Here is a 7,416-nt window from a genome sequence, read left to right on the forward strand (position 1 = left end):
CAGGCTGGCCTCTTCTATGGACAGTTGTTGGCAGAATCCAGGTCCTTGTGACTGTGGTACTGAGGTCCCCATTTCCTCGCTGGTTGTCAGCTGGAGGCCCCTTAAAACTTCTAAAGTTCATCTCCATTCCTTGTCACGTGGCTCCCTCCACCTTCAAGCCAGCAACAGTGCATCAAATCCCTCTCATGCTTATATCTCTCTGACTTTGCTCTTGGCCAGGGAAAACCTTCTGCTTTTAAAGGTTTCACCTGATAAAGGCCCGCCCAGATAATCTCTGTATTTTAAGTCAACTAAGTTGAGGATTTCATGAGATCTGCAAGGTCCCTTCACAGTGGTATCTAGATTAGTGTTTGAATAACCAGGGGATAGAAATCTCTGGAGGGAGGAGGAAGGGAGACATCTTTAAAATCCTGCCTACGACAGAGGGCTAGAATTTTACTCAACTCCCGAAGGTCAATGACTCCCCAACTGTGCATGTTATCATACCCCTCTGTTTACACAAGGAACTTAGGGGCTCTCTTTCTATTTCCAGAGAAAAACCCTGAGATTTGCCCTCCTCCCTTCCTGCATCAGGGTTATTGGTGAGCATTGTCCCTGAGGAGAAATCCTACTCTGAGGAGGGGCCGAGATTCCCCATCCCATAGAAATTCATTCATCCAAATTCTAACTTGAGAATCAGCCAATAAGACGAATCTCCAGGTTACAGAAGAAAACTATTTCCTCATAGATCATGTCATTGAGTGATTATTTTACCTATTTCTTTTGTTTTATTCTCCTTCTAGAACAGGAGATCCTGCCGAAAAAGAGCTGTGCCTTAAAGATCACAAAAGTGCCTAGCACCATGCCTGACAGTCAGAAGATACTCAGTAGATGTTTTCTGAATTCAGTTTGGCTGGATAAAAATTGAAGGAGACTTTCCTTCTTAAAAAATTAAAACCTATAGATATTGTCAGTACAATCATTCAAGGTATGTGTTGAGTGCTTATGATTGTAACGGAGAGAGATGACTGTAAATAGTGTGTCCTTTACAGTTAATCTATAAGAATCTTTCAGCTTGTAAGTTTAAAGCTTTGCAAGGACAGCTCAGCTATTCATTTTAAATGTAGAAAAAAATAGGACTTGGTGATTTTCTTGTTGAGGAACTTAGAACATTTAACTGAAAACCAGAGAATTTCACCCATTAAGACTATTAAATAATTTGGGGTGTAAAGTCCACAAAGAATCCTCTGGATGACTAGAGAGGAATGCAGATTTGGAGATGTGGCATCTCCCACGGAAGCAACAAGTTCTTGTCAACAGAGAACTCGAGCTTGAGCAGCCGGCAATGAATCAAATATCTTACTGGCTCTCAGCAATTCTCTATGGTGTTGCTATGGTCTGAATGTTTGTGTGCCCGTATATTTATCTGTTGAAATCCTAACCCCCAAAGATGATAGTATTAGGAGGTGGAGCCTTTGGGAGGTGAGTAGGTCGAGAGGGTGGAGCCTTCGTGAATGGGATTAGTGCTCTTATAAAAGAGGACCCAGAGAGATCCTTAGCCCCTTCCACCCTATGAGGACACAACAAGAAGTCTGCAACCCAGAAGAGGGCCCTCACCTGACCATGCTGGCTCCGTGATCCTGGACTTGCAACCTCCAGAAGTGTGAGAAATAAATTTCTGTTGTTTATAAGCCACCCAGTCTATGGTATCTTGTTATAGCAGCCCCAAACGGCCTGAAATAGACAACGTATGGGGGTTTGCTGCTCTGCAGGCCAGTGGAAGGCAGCGTGGTGCAGAGGCCTTTGAAGCCAAGTTAACCAGCCTGTAATGTAAATCCCAACTCTGCTGATTACAAGCCACCAGGCTTTGGCTATGGAACTTAAGCACTTCAGGACATCGGTTTCCTCATCTGTAAAATGGGCACCGTGATACCTAACCTTTTAAGATTATTGTAAAGATTGGACATAACAAAAATAAGTTATGTGACACAATAATTCACTCAATGGTAGCCACAATTATTATTATTGTAGATACTTTTCACCAATTCGTAAAAGACTCTCCCTTAAATGTGAGATATACATATTTGAGTTTTTCCTCTTTCCCAGTGCTGAGTTTAGACATCATTTTCCTCCACAGTCACTTAAAATTTCTCAAACTTCCAAATTCATAAAAAAAGACATAAGTAGTGCTGACTGTGCATGTGGGATATGCATGCGACGATATGTTCTCTGTGTGTGCTATGTGTTATGCTGCCTTGGAACAGAGACAGCTAGAGGACATTTGTCGCAGGGTCTTTCTGCCTCATTTTGGTATTCAACAACGTCTGAAAGAATCATAATGGGCATCAGGATGACTGCATACATATTCTACATAAAAGAAAAATCCAATTGGTGTTACGGAGCTCCTGGTCTTAGAATCTCTTTCTGCTTCAGCTGATATATAGTGTAAATCTAAAACTTATTTAAAAACCTGTCTGGGTAAGACAGCTTTTAATTAATCTTCTCTTAGTTTTTATACTATATGGTACCTGGAAGATGCAAGATCAATCACCACCGTATTGTAATGTCGAGTCGTGAGACAGAAAGATAAATGAGCTATCAAGCTTAGCATTTTGATAGCTAAGTTAATTCAACTAGCTCCAGAACATACTCTAGATGGTAGACAAAGTTGTGAGCTGGGGCACTGAATGTTATAACTGTGGATGTGGTATGTTATTAAGAAAACAGAAATTTGCTAGATCCTATCTGTCCTGTGTGGAAATTTAAATCCAGGATCATAGAGGTGTAGCTGGGTGAAGAGGTCATTTTGCTAGTTCTGTCAGACCAATTAAGGGCAGCTTTATTAATTCAGACTTTTAATTGAGCACTGTGACAAGGTCTGGGCTCATATGCAGTTTCCCTCTGCAGGATGCATGAAGGAAAGCTCAGGCAACCAAATTAAACTCAATTTATGCTTAAGGGTAGATCTCGAGTAGAATTTGTTTCCTTAAGGGACCTATCAGGATTTTTAAAATCATGAATTGTATTTCAAATTGTGTTTTCTCGATTATAGGAATTTTGAATGGACTCTTGTCCCTGGGGGAGAGGATACCCCATCCCTGGGATATCTATTTACACAATGATGTTTCAATCAGCAAGAAGAAGAAGAAAACTTCCAGGCTGGCTCCTCAAGACTACCAGTCTAATTGTAATAAAACTTCAAACAAAAGAAAAATGCTTCAGAAGTGACTGGAGAAGTATTTAGATATGCTAATCACAGCTATTAAGGAATATCAACTGTGGAATGTCACATCTATTCAAATAAGCAACAGTAAATGGAGCAGTTTTGAAAGGTTCTCCCTCCCTTAAAAGATAATGAAATCAAATTGCTATATGGCAGAAAACCCAATCTCTACTCAGCTCCCACACTTACCAGCCCAATCTAAGCTACGCTAGACCACTTCTTTCAATTGCTTTTCGTTCATTTGTTCATTCACTCTTAAACAAACATATATTAAGCACCTACTACATATACGCCAGGTCCTATGCTACGTTAGGTATTAGCAAGTCGTAATTCCTGCCACCAAGATGTCACAGAGAATGTGTGGTTCATTACAAAATGGTATGCATGATGCTTAATTTTATGTGTCAACTTGATGGGGCCACTGGGTGCCCAGATATTTGATTAAACATTCTGGGTGTGTCTGTGAGGGTGTTTCTGTATGAGATTAACATTTGAATTGCTAGACTGAGTAAGGCAGATGGCCCTTCCCAATGTGGGTGGGCCTCATCCAATTGGAGGCCTGAAGAGAATGAAAAAAGGACTAAGGGAGAATTCTCTCTTTGACCAGGAGACAACAGTCTTCTGCCTTCAGACTCCAACCAGGACTGGGACTTATACCATTGGCTCTCCTGGGTCTCCAGCTTGCCTACCGCAGATCTTAGGACTTGTCAGTCTCCAAAATCACATGAGCCAATTCCTTATAATAAAAGTATATATAATATATAATAATAAATGTATATTACATATAATAAATATATACTACATGATAAATATATATGAGATATATATATCCTATTAGTTCTGTTCCTCTAGAGAACCCAGACTAATACAGTATGATAAGTGAGAATTAGAACTGAGCCCATTTGTAATACAATTGAAACCAAGAACATCTTGTAATTCACATAACACTTACTTATTCGTAAACAACCTTACCTCACTGACATCGACCCTTGCCTTCAGAAATCAATCAATTCAAAGACTCACCCACTTCTGATATTCTACCCTAAGAACTTCTGACCCCAACCCATGAGCAATAAAAAACACTACTTCCCTAATGTGCTGCCCTTTCAAAGTTGCCTGTATGGTGTTCTCCTTTATTGCAGTAAGTCAGTAAACTTCATTTTGGTTATATCACAATAGGTTCCTTTATTTAAAGAGAGGACTTTCTTTATGTGTTTCAGGGTGGAGATAATTATTTTCACAAATGTATGAATGTTTAGAGCTCAAAGTTAACTTAGAAGCATTCTAATCCAACTCTCAAAATTCCCTATCCTGGATAAAGGCAAAACGATTCACTCAAAGTCATCCAACCAACCGGTTGGTGGCTCAGCCAGACGAGAACCTGAATCTTGCGATTCCAACAAAAACAGGCTCCCTTGCTTTCATGTCAAGTATACTTAGGAAAATGCTAAAAGACATTCAGCTCTGAACAAATCTTTGATTTATTAAGCAAATCTTTCTAATTGGCCTGTTACAAATAAAATGTTATTGTTTTTCAAATTCCCACCAGGTAAAGAGTTAACTAATTAACACACACGCGTGTTCTCTATATATTCTATCTTAGCAGAAGGTGGAGAGAAAACCTCTGCATTTGATATATTCATGTGTGTGTGTGCGTGTGTGTGTGAATATGATCACAAACTTACATAAAGAGTTTTATAAGCATGGATATTCATATAATGCTGTTCAGTTTTGTTTTTACTTATACTCAGTGAATAGAAGCTTCAATTCCTAGTTCTAAAATCTAAGGAGCCTAAAGAATAATCATCTCACTGGGAGGTAGAAGAGGATAATGGTGAAGGACGTGAACTTGAACATTAGCTCCACCCAAGTCTAAAGCCCACTCTGCTACTTGAAAGAGAATTCTCAAAGCTCTCTCTATAACCATAATCTCTCAGTAAGGGTAGAATGAGGAAAAATAAAAGCGGAGGGCCTCTTGCGTTTGGAAAAATTGTTAGGATTATCCCTCCAGGTTTAAGGACCAGGAGCAGATGGGCAGGAATTGCTGGAAGTAAAATCATAGGGACCATATTTAGAGCTAGTATTTAGAGCTGATACAGTTTAAACTGAGTATGACGTTTAAAATGAACAACTAATAAAAGATAACTCTGTATTATCCAGCAAGCCCTATTTAAAAGAACATTTTTTATTCCTAAGACTAATAAACCCGTAGGAATCAAAATCCTGTCTCTAGCAAATGATAAAACACTTAGGCAAATAATCATCGCTGCCCCTATTCCTTCTTCTGCATCTTGGCAGTACAGAACTGTGCCAGCAAGATGCTCTTGCTTCCTTGTAACAGCCTTGCAGGAGACGGACCAAGCAGGGTCTCCTCTGGTGTGCTGGACAGGAGCTGGTGGGGTGGAGAATGGAGATGCAATGTGTTGACTACTATAACTGGTCTGAACATGATCATGACGCAGGCTGAAAGGATTACTCTTACACACTTCCAAAGTTCATACAACTCCCGAGACCAAATGGTAAGCCTGTGACTCTCCCAGAAAATGTGGAACCAGAACAGCCAAACCATGGTCCAAAAATAGCCATGAGTTTCACATCTGCTGTAAGCTACCTCTGTCCTCAAGAAAATTCCAAACATTGAAAAGATCCTGTCCTCAGACGAATGGAAGAGATGGATAGTTGGGACCACTTCCAAAATGGTTCACAGTATTCAGAGAAGAGGCCTCTTTTCTTGTTTTTCTTCCAATGGTGGGGTGCACTAGCTGTGGAATTCATTTAGCATTAGCCATTTCCAAACTCTGGGCCTTTGGGTATGGTTTAGAATCTCTCTGAGCCTTAGGGAATAAAAATTAAATAACGAGTAAAACATGCTTAAAATAGGGAGTCCAGCACACAATAAGTGTTTAATAAATTATAATCGTTCCTTATTTTATTCTCCCAAAAGTCTTTTGTTTTATGAAAAACATACTCATCTTACAGATTCTATAACATTGTTGCTCAGGATGATATAAACCAGGTATTATAACCACAATTACAAATTTAAACTTAAAGCATGAAACAGATGAGATGGAGAAATGAAGAAAGCAGTATTCTCTCTTCTTTTACCCCATTCTAAAGTACAAACTGTTAAAAATCCTTTACAGTTTAATTATTTGTATGTAATTGGATATTTTTAATTTAATTACGAATGACTCTTATTTATTCCCTAAGGTAGTTTGTTACCCTGCCTGACTTTGTTAGTGCTTAATTAATTTCAACTCCATTGGAGGAAAACAAAAGTTCACCTTATAAGTATGTCAAGATAATCCCAAGTTCCAACCTACTTTCTGTACATCTGATTCTCCAGGAAAGCCTTCTCTCTTCCTTCAGACAGAGAAAATGGATCAAACCCAAGAGGTACTGACTCCAGTCTTTGACATCCTGCTCCCCACCACTTGCACCCTGGGCCCAACCTTCAAAACTCAATAAGCTGAGTGGAGTGACAGGTGTGTTATAGGATCCGGTAGCAACCTCCATTTCTACTCCTTTACTACTGTAATGATATTCAATAATTGTCGGTGTTCACAGTTCAGACTGGCCTGCCCTGCTCTTACCCACAAAATGGATCCTCGATACAGACATTTAACTCTCCATTTATTCAGGGCCAAACCTTCCCACCTCCGATGATTTGACTCATCAGTAACTCTGTGAGGATAGGCTTCCCTCTGCTCCAGGTACCCCCGAGGGAGAAAATGTTCAAAATCACTTTGTCCAGACTGTTGAAGAAAACGCCATTCAAACGCCTAATCAAAAGCACAATAAGCATCAACCCACACTATAACTTTCATGCTGTTGTAGAAAAAAGTTAGATTAGTTTGACAAGATTAGTTATTTTAAGAGTCATTTTGATTTTCCCCCACTACTCTGTAATCCCTCTCAGACTTTGAAAATTAATCCTCCTATTATTCTTGTATTTCTAGATATGAATGTTATGCTGCCTGGCTTCTGGCATCTGGTATCATGGGCCCCTTGGCAAGCCTCTCATAGTTTTCAGGTTTTGTTTCAGTTAATTCCTTAACATCCCAGGATTCGAGTCATTGTGTCTTGTAATTTATTTTATTAATCCTAAGTGTATCTTAAAAGAAAAGGGTAGAAATTAATGAAAATAAATTAGCATTTTTGATTACAAAAGATACCTTCAAGGGCATTCTCATTTCTTGAAAGTGATCTTGCAT

Source organism: Equus quagga, chromosome 4, assembly GCF_021613505.1.
Source record: "Equus quagga isolate Etosha38 chromosome 4, UCLA_HA_Equagga_1.0, whole genome shotgun sequence".
Classification (NCBI taxonomy): Eukaryota; Metazoa; Chordata; class Mammalia; order Perissodactyla; family Equidae; genus Equus; species Equus quagga.